We start from the raw sequence: 13,723 nt of genomic DNA, 5'->3' as shown, positions 1-13,723 counted from the left end.
TTAAATGGTTTTATATTAACCAGATTACATTTTTTTTAGCTCACTAGCAAGTCACTGAGATGACAAGAAACGATTATGAACATGGTGAGCCGAATTTATCCTCTCCAGTGGGATGAGAAAGAAGGGGTGCCCAATAGGATACCCCCACCTAATCAGGTACAGTATGATCCAAATGGAAGTGGACAGATCATGGGAGCTGAAAGAACCTCCCCGGTCCCAGTTCCGGGACCACCTCCTGTCCACAGACATGCCCCACAAACCCCTCCAATCCCTCGAAGTAGTAAAAGACATATCATGAATGGTAGAAGTAGGGATGGCTGAGGATATAGCACTGTAATGTCTGTAGCTCCACACTGTAGACTCCTGTGTTACTGTAGCCAGTGCTGTTTAATAAAGAGCCAGGTCACCTAACAAGAAGCAGGTGACTTCCGTAAGCTACCATCTTAAAAGCTGTGTGTGCTATGTGCTCTGTTGAAATATCACAATGGTGGCGAGAATGGGATTAATCAGATAAAACAAAGCTGAAATTTTTGTTGGTGAAGGATTCAGCCAGCCGACAGAGACTTTGAGAGCTTTTCTGTTTTGATTAATAGCTACAAATCCAAGGTAAATTCCAAGCACACTTGTTTGAACTGCCAGAGTCCAGATGGCCGCGCCTATGGGGGTAAAAGGGCATGTGGGGGAGTTTCAACGTGTCCATGAAAGTTTCAGAGCATATATGGATCGGCTAGAAATGTTTTTCACTGCTAATAATATAATTGAAGTCTCCAAAAAATAAAAACCAGAACCGGGTGGTGTTGGAATGAAATAGGCCTATTTTCTTAACTGAGGAAGAGCCTGAGGTGTATGAACCGCTGATAACTTTGCTTGTGCCTGACAAGCCAAAGGATACAACTCTGTAACAGATTCTAACTAAGTTAGAGCAGCACTACAGCCCCATGCCCTTAGAAATTGCTGAAAGTTATCGTTTCGGAATACGAAATCAGAAGGCTGAAGAAAATATCAGTGAGTACATTGTAGCATTAAAAAAACTATCTATTCATAGTAATTTCAGAAACTTTCAGGACCGAGCATTGCATGATCGCTTTGTTTGTGGAATGAAAAATGATGCGATCAGAAGAAAGTTATTGACAACGTCTAGTTGACTTTTGATTTAGCTTGTCGGACAGCTATGTCAATGAGCATGGCCAACCAATATTCCCGAGAATTTCATATTATTTGCAGTCATCAGACAACCGAGGTGAATCGCCTGCAGGTTCAAAGTAAAAGGCGGTGGGGACCCAAAGTCTCAGAAACTGGAAATGGTAATAGAGAATTGAAGTCCTGCTATCAGTGCCTGGGACAACACATTGCTCAAAGGTGTCCATATGTGAAGGCAGAGTGTTTCTTCTGCAGGAAAACTGGGCATCTTGCGAAGGCATGCTGACTGAAGGGAAAACCAAAACTATGAGTAGAAATCCCCGGAGACTACACAGCATGGAAGAAAAACAACAGAACAAAGAGATGTTAGAGCTAAACGCCATCAGGAGCACGAGGTTAATGGACAGTGATTCGAAAATTATCATAATCCACATAGATATTGCAGGAATCAAGATACCCATGGAAATCAACACGAGTGCATCCGTGAGTGTAGTACCGGAGTCGCTGTACCTCGATAAATTGTGTGATTTCCCATTGAAGAAATCCAAGATAGAGTTACGAGACTACTCGGGAGAAAACATTCCTGTGGTAGGTCATATCACGGTACTGGAGAAGTACAAGGATCAAGTTCAGAGCTTGCCTCTATTAGTAGTGGCAGGAGATAAGCCTGCCTTACTAGGAAGAAATTGGTTGGGATTACTAAAGCTGGATTGGAGTGAGATTTTTCGTGTTGAAACGAGATTTGCGTCAAAGGATGATTTCATCAAGAATTATCCGAAAGTGTTCTGTGAGACAGACAGTCCGATCCAAGACTTCAAGGCGAGTGTCAGGGTACAGAAGGACACTAGATCGGTTTACTGCAAGCCACTTTCTGTACCATATACACTCAAGGAGAAAGTTGAGCAGGAACTCAAAAGACTAGAGACTGAGAACATTATTTCTAAAATAGATCGATGTAATTGGGCTACATCCATTGTTGTTGTACCTAAGTCTGATGGTAAGGTAAGATTGTGTGGTGATTATAAAGTAACTGTAAACCAGGCTCTAGAAGGTAATGTCCCCAATACACTGTCAAATGTAGAAGATTTGTTCCCAACACTGACAGGTGGTCAGATCTTCTCAAAGTCGGATCTTACGAATGCCTACTTACAGCTTGAACTAGATAAAGAGTCCAAGTCATGCTTGACTATAAATACTCATCTAGGCCTACATCAATTTAATAGGCTACCATTTGGAGTGTCTTTCGCCCCTGCCATATTCCAAGGGGTGATGAGCCAGATTTTGCAAGGTATTGAAGGGGTAGTATGTTATTTAGATGACATACTAATTTCTGCACCAAATAGGCAAATTCATAATAACATATTGAATGAAGTCCTCAAATGGCTAGAGAAGCACAGAGTACAAGTGTCTGTTCGCAAATGTAAGTTATTTCAAAACTCAGTGGAGTACTTAGTGTACAGAGTAGACAAAGATGGTTTACATCCAATCAAGGGAAAGCTGGATGCAATCAGAAATGCACCCACCCCCCAGAATGTCACTGAACTTCGACCATTTTTGGGTCTTTTGAACTATTATGGGAAGTTCCTACCAAATTTGGCTACAGTATTACATCCACTGAATGAACTATTGAAAAAACAGGTCCATTGGAAGTGGTCAGAAGAATGCAATACAGCATTCAAGGAGTGTAAAAGCAAATTGGTAGAGAGCACTATGTTAGTTCACTATGACTTATCTAAGGAGATCAAGCTAGCATGTGATGCCTCTCCATATGGAGTTGGGACAGTATTACATAGTGGGGAGGAGAGACCAATTGCTTTGCTTCACGCACTCTCAGTGCCAGTGAGTGTAATTATGCGCAAATCGAAAGGCAAGTTTTGGCATTCAGTTTTGGGGTCAAAAACTTCCACAAATACTTGTATGGTCATAAGTTTACTATCGTTATGGACCATAAGCCCCTGACAGCAATCCTCCTTCTAAAGTTCCCAATTCCAACATTAGCTTCAGCCCGAATGCAGAGATGGGCTTTGATTTTACCAGCATATACATGTGATATTGAATACAGATGATCAGCTGATCACAGTAATGCTGATGCTATGTCTAGATTGCTTTCCCCATCACAAGTTACATCAGATAGGGAAGAAGTGTTCTATTTTTCATACATTGATGAACTGCCAGTCACAGCTGAAGAGTTTGGTAGAGCAACCAAACGTGACCCAGTTATGTCAAAGGTGTACGATGATATTGTAAAAGGATGGCCAAACCAGGTAATAGATATTCCTCATTCATAGGAATGAATTATCAGTCGATAAAGATTGTATCATGTGGGGTGCAAGAGTTGTTATACCAAATAAATTCAGGTCCAAATTATTAGGAGATCTCCCTGACCAGCACCTGGGAGTGTGCTTGACCAAGAGTTTTGCATGCAGTTACTTATGGTGGCCATTTTTTGATAAAGATATAAAGTACATCGTTAGTCAGTGTACGACATCATGTCAATCGGTAAGCAAGCAACCACCATCAGTGCCATTACAGCCATGGAAATGGTCTCCCAGGGTGTGGCAAAGGCAACATATTGATTTTGCTGAACTAGAAGGACAACAATTGTTCATTGTGATTGATAGCCATTCGAAGTGAGTCAAGATGTTTCTAATGTGGAAAATAACAACAAGTAAAACATTAGACATTTTACGAAGTTTATTTTCTTCATTTGGCCTCCCAGAAGAAATTGTTTCTGATAATGAACCACAATTTTGTTCAGAAGAATTTGCACAGTTCATAAGCAAAAATGGTGTGAAACATACCAAGGTTCCACTGTACCACCCTGCTTCGAATGGTGCAGCAGAGCACACTGTACAAATTGTAAAACGTGCCCTCATCAAACAGATGTTGTTTCCAAATCCAAATAAATGACAGTTGTCATTAGACCACAAATTGGCTAATTTTCTAATTACGTATTGTAATACACCTCATACAACTACTGGTAAAACACCAGCAGAATTGTTTCTCAAACGACAGCCACGAACCAGATTCTCGTTGTTAAACCAAACTTGGCACAGTCCATAGAAAATAAACAATTAAGACAGAAAGAGCATCATGATAGAGGTAGAGTAAAAGAGAGAAGTGTGAAATTAAATCAGAAGGTGAGAGTGGTTTAAGTGGTTGCTAGGAAGAGTGGTGAAGATATGTGGTCCTCGCACATATTTGGTCAAGATGTTTGATCATGGACAGGTTCGGTTTGTTCATATTGATCATATTTTATCTACAGACATGGAAGTAGTTGAAGGTGGGAATGATTCAATTATTTCTGACTCATCAGATAGTTTTGATACACCAGTAGCATATCCTACATCCAATGTATTGGAAACAAATCAAAGTCAGAATTTAAGTCTGAGTCCGCGTCAGGCAGACAAACAGTCTGAAGTTAAAGAGGATTCAAATGGAAATCAAGGGCATCCCTTGGAGTAAAACTTTCCTCAGAATCAGCCTCGAATAAGTTTAAATTTGACATCAAGTTTGGAAGTTTCTGTTCGAGAGCGAAGGTATCCTTTTCGAAACAGAAAACAAGTGGTTAAGCTTGATTTGTAAATATGGCAAAATAAGTCCATATCTATTGTTATGTATAACCATGCAAGTTATGTATGACAATTGTTTGTTATAATAACTTCTTCATTAAGGAGGGAGAAGTGTAATGTCTGTAACTCCACACTGTGGACTCCTGCGTTACTGCAGCCAGTGCTGTTTAATAACGAGCCAGGTCACTTGACAAGAAGCAGGTGACTTCCGGAAGCTGCCATCTTAAAAGCTGTGTGTGGTCTCTGGAAATATTACAAGGACCTGGGTACATTTCTAGTGGCATGGTAACTATACCACTATAACCGTCCATTATATCAAGGGATGCAAGAACGGGAGCGCAGTTGTATAAGTCGTAGGGTTTAAAAAACCCGTCCGAAGGTTCCTTCTCCTGTAAATAAACAGATGTGTGGGAATAGCTGAGTGTTTGTCATAAACACATCCCAGGAGGAGGGGGCGGGAGGAGAAAAGGGGGGGGGAGAAGGGGGGAGAGGGGAGGAGAAAGTCGGGGGGAGGGGAGGAGAAGGGAGAGAGGAGGGTGGGAAGGGAGAGAGGAGGAAAGGGAGGGAAGGGGAGGAGAAGTGGGGGGGAAGGGGAGGAGAAGTTGGGGGGAGGGGAGGAGAAGGGAGAGAGGAGGGTGGGAGGAGAAGGGAGAGAGGAGGGTGGGAGGGAAGGGAGAGAGGAGGGAGGGAAGGGAGAGAGGAGGGGGGGAAGGGAAAGAGGAGGGTGGGAAAGAAGGGAGAGAGGAGGGTGGGAGGGAAGGGAGAAGGGAGGGTGGGAGGGAAGGGAGAGAGGAGGGAAGGGAGAGAGGAGGGAAAGAGACACGGGGGAGGGAGGGAAGGAGAGAGGTGGGAGGGAGGGAAGGAGAGAAGGGGCGGGGGGAGGGAGAGAAGGAGGCTGAACAGCCGGACCCAAGACTTCGGGCTGGATTTACAGTTAGGTGGCGTCGGGTCTTGCGGGGGGGTCGCGGAGGTCCGGGGGGGGGGGGAAGTCGCGGAGGTCCGGGGGGGTGGAGAGTCGCGGAGGTCCGGGGGAGGGGGGGGGAAGAGGAGTCACGGAGGTCTGGGGGGAGGGGAAGCGAAGGTCAGGTCGAGTCCGGTCGGGTGGGAGGAGCCTTATCCACGCAGCCCCATTTGGCCAGGGCTAGGGGCTGCGTGCTTTGGGCCCCTCCCACAGTTTTGGGCACCTGGAGCTACTGCACATGCACGCCCACTGTAGCGCGCATGTGCAGAGGTCCCGGCACTGTTTTCAGCGCAGGGACCTAGCTCCGCCCCCTACAGCACATGCTGCGCCGCGCCCCCAGCTCCAGAGGGCCTGCAGGGAGCCGGAGAATAGGTAAGTTTTTTTTAGGCGCATTTTCTGGCACGAAAAATGGGCCTCCAGGTCCGGGCTGCGCCGTTTTAGGCGCGTCCCAAAACTTGGGCCCAATGTTTCTATAGGGTCACACCAGCTAGATGCAGAGGTGATACTTATAGTACATATGATCAAGATAGTCCGTCAATTGGAAATGCATGCTCGAGCCATAAATAATATCACTAGAGGAGTTCGAAAAACATCAGATGAGGCGGCTATGAATGATGCGTGTATAATGTTGAGTTCTTGGATATTTCAAGACACACAGAACAATCTGGATAGGATAGCTAAGGGAAGGGTCCCAATCAGACGAGTACTTACAGGTGGCCCAACGATACGAGTCTAACCTGACATTAGAGTGCCAACTAATAGCAATAATTTATACCAATGTGGTGTATAAAGGCGCAGGTACCTATTGTTTAACAACAACCAACATACACTGTCGGTATGGGCAATGCAATGTTACTACTTGTGATGTAAGGAATGGGACCATATGTATTAAACCTCCTCTGTTGATGCAGAAATTTATGCGCATTAATGTGTCTTCCATGAAGAAAGAGTTAGGGGATTATCTCTCTAAATTTGGATATGAGCGACCTTGGATATGAGAAAGTGTTTCAGGCGATTAAAGGTCAGAATAAACAAAACAAGAAGATAATCCTATCAATATTAAGGTGATGCATCCAGCTGGTGGAGTGGGGTACTAAATTTAGGGATCAATAGAATTGAAGTGATTGGCTGAGATTGTGCTCACAATTATTAATGTGGGCACAGGTAGCATGTATCATTTTGCTAATGACGAATTGTGAGTTCGAGCCCCAAACAGAAGCAACAGCAGAATGATCTTTCTAAGGCGATGGGAGCATGGTTACTTAATGATAACAAGCCATAATATGTATTTGTATATTCTCTAATATGTATTTGTTTGTACTGTAATATGTATTTACCTTTGTATTTGTATTTACCTTTCCCATATGTGATGTCTAAAGAGTGGTTGGATTATGTATATGTTCTTGCAGTGCTATGTTTACCTGTTGTGCGAAAAGCTGGCTGGATTGTGTACATCTTTTCGGAGTACCATGGAAATGTCTACTAATGTAGTACATGAGAGACATTTAAGGGAGGACTGAAGGCTTATGAGAGACAAATAATCATCTGTAATGTGTCTGATGGAAGCCTTGAGGGGTGGGCATTCCACACTAAAAGCAGTTTGGAATTCAAACAGGAAGAGGCATCAAACAGGAAGAGGCTTGTTAAAGGACATTCGAGTTGGCCAATCGGCAAAAGGGTCAAGTTATCTCTGGCCAAACACAACTGGATACCTGTCTATCATACGGCCCAGTTTTTTGTGAAATATAAAACACGAGGACAAAAGAACCTTCTTTCTCTAAGAAGCGGACGTTGTGAGGAAATATTTGGTAAGCCGGCAAGAAGAATCATTTGGGAGGTATAGTTATATCAAATTGATCACACGACGTATTATACATAAGCCAATAGGCATTAATCTTGTGAGGAAGTGTACATGACCAAATAACTTGAGGGGTGCATAGTTATTGCAAGAAGTAGGATTCACTTTAATTGTACTTAAAACTGTCTAACTTAGAGCATAGAAGTTGCCTGTATGTACATATTGAATCTGAAATCGATAAGCTAGAGAATTTGTATTGGAAAATCTCAGTGTTCTTATAAGTCTTGGTGTTTGAAACCCGTAGGAAAAATCCTACACTTCTCAATGCTGGTTGTGCCAACTTCACAAATCCCGCCACTTGTCTCTCTTCGTACCCTGGGATAAATATCTGTGTCTGCGGTTTGTTTGTTTTTTTGAACCATTAAGCTTATCTGGAACATTTATCTTGTTCATGTCAAAGCTTGCAATCAATTCTCCTCATTGTGGAGAGTAGGGTGGGGCCAACAACCTGCAGGACTGGCGTCCTAGCATATGTGCATCCATAACCTCCAGTGCTGACCTCGCCAAAGTATGCAGGATCAAGGCGGGGGGGGCGGTCACCTCAGGTAAATATGCTGAGTGGGCATCTGTGTCACTAGGGACCTATCAGATTGCAAAGGTCGCAGAGTGTGGCACTGGCTGGTCACTCCAGCACGCCCCCACCCCCAGAAACATTCTAACTGGGTGCACTGTCATAAGGGGGTTGGATAAAAACTTAGAGTCCTAGGCCTGAATCGCAGATGGTCCCACGTTGACTGTACATCAGAAGAGCGGCATATTTTCTCTTATTTTCAAATCAATTCTGCAAGGAGATAGGCATGATCTTTTTTTAAATCACTCTCTGTTCTTCCTCAGTTTAATCCTTGTTACCATCCTTTAACATCTTTGTCTATTCCCTGACAGTCCTATTGCTATTATTGTACTGGAAGAATTTTTTGTTATTATGTTTAGTGTCTATGTTATTTCCATTTGCAGATTCTTCCTTGTCTGTTTGACCACTCCTTCACTATGTTTCTGAAAATTCCTGCATTCTCCCAGCGGCCCTCTAAAACTTCCTCCCTGCAGACTCAGAGCGGTTACTTTCTCTATCTCCTTTCACTTTTGATGGCTCTATTTATACATCTCGAGTCCTCTTTATCCGATGTTTGCTGGCTCAAGGTACATGTTCATTCTGCAAGCTCCTCAGTATGTCTTTGGAGGTATTTGATTTGCCTTCAGCTGAGATGTTAATAAAAAAAAATTGCATAGCTAATCAGTTTAAGCTCTTGCCTCAAACCGCTGAAGTTGTCCTTTCTGAAAAAAAACACCTCAGCATTGTGGAATCCCAGAGCATGTCAAGCTTAATTATGTACGGAACCTATCAGTGACTAACATTCTCCGCATGCTATCGTTTATCATTACCAAGTGCAACTGAGAACGGCCTCTCACTCTTTCTCTCACATACTGAATTTCAAGGCTGTGTCTGCGCTCCTCACCTCAACCTCTGGGAAAATGCTGAGTGCAATCATCAAAATTAAATAAGATCAGCATTGTCAACCCTCCAGATTTGTCCTGGAGTTGCCAGGAATGAAACATTAATTTACTGTACACTGCGGGAGCAACCGGGCAGAACAATCACAGGAGCATTTTTTCAGTTGCTTTTGCTTATTAGTTATATAAAGATTGCAACTGGGGAAAGGGCAATGTGACTGAGGGCACGGCTGTTGGAGATGCCAAGTGATGTGATAAAACCTTCAGAAATATCTCCAACCAGAGTTGGCAAACCTACATAAGACATCTTACATGCAGAGAATGTTAGCCATACCACTCTTGTCTGAAAGGTTCCGTACATAATTAAGCTCAACATGATTTGGGATTCCACAATCACCTTCACCTTGAATGGCTACATAGAAGCATTGGCAGAGGCTTAACACCTTCACCATCAGCCTAGATGTTGGTCAAGTTTCGTGGAGTGGGACTTGAACCCATAACTTTCTGACTCAGAGACGAGCCACAACTGACAATGACAGAATCAGTTGTGTAACACTGCCAAATTGCTGCATCTGGGTATACCTATTCAAAATGTCTGAAATCAGCCTGGTAGACTTATGCCAATGAGTAAATGTCAGTGTATGTGGCCAGAGAAGTGAAAAACAAAACACAGGGATTCTATGGAATCTAAATAAGATGAAAATGAAACAGACACATACTATATCCATTGACTGATGCAATACCTCATAGTTGCAATCACAGGAATATTTGGGACAGTCCATCTCAGAGTTGGGGAAAATTCTACAGAAACATTTTTGAACATATTTTGTATATATTGTTTCCTTTCACGATTCAGTTCTGTGATTGGTAAACTACTGAATGCAATAATACAAGCTTATAGCTTCAAAGTTTCTGTTCTTACTATTTCTTTGGTGCACAATATTCATTTTGTAATTGCAAAATCTTACTTGTTCGCAATAGCACACTTCCGCAAAACTGAGTGTCCTCTAAATAGATTGAAAAGTAAAGATTGGAAGGGAGGCAAAATTAGGTTTGCAGTAAGTGTAGTGGAATTTAGAATGTCAATGGGACACCCTTGTGTTGAGTGTGCAACTAGTTTTATTTCATATTTGGGTGTTATTAATTAATTTTTTACTCATAATCTTTCAGGTACATGGACTGGGGTTAAATTTTTGTACTCATTTACAAGAACTCTTTCGGCTAAAGCTCCAACAACAGCATCAGCGATATGGTTATATTATTGGATGAGTTATTCAGAGGCCTGGACCAACGATCCAGACATGTGAGTTCAACTATTTTAGTTGTGCACTTTAAACAAATACTCCCTGCAAAGGGTGGGGGTGGGGTGGGGGGCACACTCCGAAATATATTTTTTTTTCCAGTGCCCCTTTTTTGGGGGGGGTTTTAGGGCACCAGAAACGGAAATTATACAAGTGCCCCCTGGCTAAAAGGGGGGAGGGGGGGGGAGGCACTAAAACCAGCAAATTAAACAAATTAAACTTTAGATATAAAATCAAATTAAAATTTGGTTGCCGGGGGTGATGATGCATTCCAGTCCCTCCAGCGCCCACCTCTCGCAGAAGGCCGCAAGCATACCGGTGGACACCTCGTGCTCCATCTCCAGGGACACCATGGCTCAGATGTAACCGCAGAAGAGAGGCAGGCAGTCGGGCTGAACGACCCCCTCAACCGCCCAATGCCTGGACTGGCTGATGGCCCCCTTGGCTTTGCCCAGGAGCAGTCCGATGAGGAGGCCTTCCGACCTGCCCGCTCCTCTCCGCACAGGGTGCCCAAAGATCAGGCGTGTGGGACTGAAGTGCAACCAGAATTTGAGGAGCAGCCCCTTCAAATAATGGACACGTGAGTTCAAATCCCACCATGTATAGCAGTTGATGAATTTAAATTCAGTTAATTACATAAATCTGTAATAAATGCTAGTATCAGTAATGGTGACCATGAAACTACCGGATTGTCATAAAAACCCATCTGGTTCACTAATGCTCTTTAGGGAATGCAAATACCATTCTTTCCCAGTCTGGCAGCGAGTGGGAGCGGCAGCAGAACGGAGGAGGCCTGCATTGCGAGAGCGGGCGGCGCTGGACTACAAAGGGCGGCGGCAGTGAGTGGGAGCGGTGGTAGATCGGAGGAGGCCAGCATCACGAGAGCGGGCAGCACAGGAGGATAAAGGGCAGCGGCAGCAAATGGGAGCAGCGGCAGATCAAAGGAGGCCAGCATCACGAGAGCGGGCGGCACAGGAGGATAAAGGGCAGCGGCAGCAAATGGGAGCAGCGGCAGATCAGAGGAGGCCAGCATCACGAGAGCGGGCGGCACAGGAGGATAAAGGGCAGCGGCAGCAAATGGGAGCAGCGGCAGATCAGAGGAGGCCAGCATCACGAGAGTGGGCGATGCGGGACTACAAAAGGTGGCGGCAGCGAGTGGGAGCGGCGGCAGTTTGGAGGTGGCCAGCATCATGAGAGCGGGCGGCGCGGGACTACAAAGGGCAGCGGCAGTGAGTGGGAGCAGCGGGAAATCAAAGAAAGCTAGCTGGTGCAGGGGCAGAAGGTAAACAAAGAAGTAAAAACGAAATTGAAGTGTGACGTCACAGCCAAGCGGGTAAGTGATTGGCTGGTGGATTGGTGGGCATTTAATCTTTTTCTTTTCTTTTTATTTTCTTAGCAGTAAGAAACCTTGTCATTGTTGCCAAATTAAGTTAATTTAAGGGTTAAGTCATGGCAGCAGAGCCCAGACCCGTGTTATGTTCCTCCTGTGCTACGTGGGAAATCAGGGACGCTTCCAGTGTCCCTGACTACTATGTGTGCGGGAAGTGTATCCAGCTGCAGCTCCTGACAGACTGCATTGTGGTACTGGAGCTGCACATGGACTCACTCTGGAGCATCCGTGATGCTGAGGATGTCGTGAATAGCACGTTTAGTGAGTTGGTTACACCGTTGGTAAAGGTTACTCAGGCAGATAGGGAATGGGTGACCTTCAGGCAGAGCAGTGGAAGGAAGGTAGTGCAGGGGTTCCCTGTGGCCATCTCCCTCCAAAACAGATACACCATTTTGGGTACTGTTGGGAGAGATGACTCTTTAGGGGAAGGCAGCAGCAGCCAAGTTCATGGCGCCATGGGTGGCTCTTCTGCACACGAGGGCAGGAAAAAGTGGGAGAGCTATAATGATAAGCGATTCTATTGTAAGGGGAATAGACAGGCGTTTCTGCGGCTGCAATCGAGACTCCAGGATGGTATGTTGCCTCCCTGGTGCAAAGGTCAAGGATGTCTCGGAGTGGCTGCAGGGTATTTTGGAGGGGGAGGGTGAACAGCCAGTTGTCATGGTGTATATAGTACTAACGATATAGGTAATAAATGTGATGAGGTCCTACAAGCTGAATTTAGGGAGCTAGGACTTAAATTAAAAAGTAGGACCTCAAAATAGTAATTTCAGGATTGCTACCAGTGCCACGTGCTAGTCAGAGTAGAAATAGCAGGACAGTTAAGATAAATATATAGTTTGAGGAATGGTGCAAGAGGGAGGGATTCAAATTCCTGGGACATTGGAACCAGTTCTGGGGGAGGTGGGACCAGTACAAACCGGACGGTCTGCACCTGGGCAGGACCGGAACCGATGTCCTAGGGGGAGTGTTTGCTAGTGCTGTTGGGGAGAGTTTAAACTAATACGGCAGGGGATGGGAATCTTTTCAGGGAGACAGAGGGAAGTAAAATAGGGCAGAAGCAAAAGATAGAAAGGAGATAAGGAAAAGTGGAGGGCAGAGAAATCAAAGGCAAAAATCAAAAAGGGCCACATTACAACATAATTCTAAAAGGACAAAGAGTTTAAAAAAAAAACAAGCCTGAAGGCTCTGTGCCTCAATGCGAGGAGCATTCGTAATAAGGTGGATGAATTAACTGCGCAGATAGCAGTTAACGGATATGATCTAATTGGGAATCCGGAGACATGGCTCCAGGATGACCAAGGCTGGGAACTCAACATTCAGGGGTATTCAATATTCAGGAAGGATAGACAGATAGGAAAAGGAGGTGGGCTAGCGTTGCTGGTTAAAGAGGAGATTAACGCAATAGTAAGAAAGGACATTAGGTTGGATGATGTTGAATCTGTATGGGTAGAGCTACGGAACACCAAAGGACAGAAAATGCTAGTGGGAGCTGTGTACAGATCACCAAACAGTGGTAAACATAGAAACATAGAAACATAGAAAAAAGGTGCAGGAGTAGGCCATTCGGCTGTTAGAGCCTGCACCACCATTCAATAAGATCATGGCTGATCATTCACCTCAGTACCCCTTTCCTGCTTTCTCTCCATACCCCTTGATCCCTTTAGCTGTAAGGGCCATATCTAACTCCCTCTTGAATATATCTAATGAACTGGCCTCAATAACTTTCTGCGGTAGAGAATTCCACAGGTTAACAACTTTCTGAGTGAATAAGTTTCTCCTCATCTCGGTCCTAAATGGCTTACCACTTATCCTTAGATTGTGACCCCCGGTTCTAGACTTCCTCAGTATTGGGAGCATTCTTCCTGTCTCTGACCTATCTAATCCCGTCAGAATTTTATGTTTCTATGAGATCCCCTCTCATTCTTCTAAACTCCAATGACTACAGGCCCAGTCGATCCAGTCTCTCCTGATATGACATAGGAGGAGAAACTGGATCAACTGGGCCTTTATACACTTGAATTTAGAAGGATGAGAGGGGATCTCATAGAA

Source organism: Pristiophorus japonicus, chromosome 1 (genome assembly GCF_044704955.1).
Source record: "Pristiophorus japonicus isolate sPriJap1 chromosome 1, sPriJap1.hap1, whole genome shotgun sequence".
Classification (NCBI taxonomy): Eukaryota; Metazoa; Chordata; class Chondrichthyes; family Pristiophoridae; genus Pristiophorus; species Pristiophorus japonicus.
This window is presented reverse-complemented; position numbering follows the sequence as displayed.